Source organism: Oryzias melastigma, linkage group LG11 (genome assembly GCF_002922805.2).
Source record: "Oryzias melastigma strain HK-1 linkage group LG11, ASM292280v2, whole genome shotgun sequence".
NCBI lineage: Eukaryota > Metazoa > Chordata > Actinopteri > Beloniformes > Adrianichthyidae > Oryzias > Oryzias melastigma.
The window spans coordinates 747,548-747,784 of record NC_050522.1 but is presented as its reverse complement, the minus strand read 5'-3'; positions in this window follow the sequence as shown (position 1 = coordinate 747,784).

Genomic DNA, 237 nt, shown 5'->3' with positions numbered 1-237 from the left:
GCTTTTTTTTTTTTTGCTAAATGCCAACTGTTTTGGCTAACCTAAGTTTTTTTGTTTGTTTTCAGGATAATTTGGCTTTTGGCTAACATTTTAGCTGGCTATCAGCTTTAACGTTTTTAGCTATTAGCTTTAGCGTTTTTAGCTATCAATTTCAGCATCTTCAGCTATCAGCACTAGCTTCTCCAGCGTCTACATTCAGCTTACATCATTCACACTAGCATTATCACAGAAAATGCT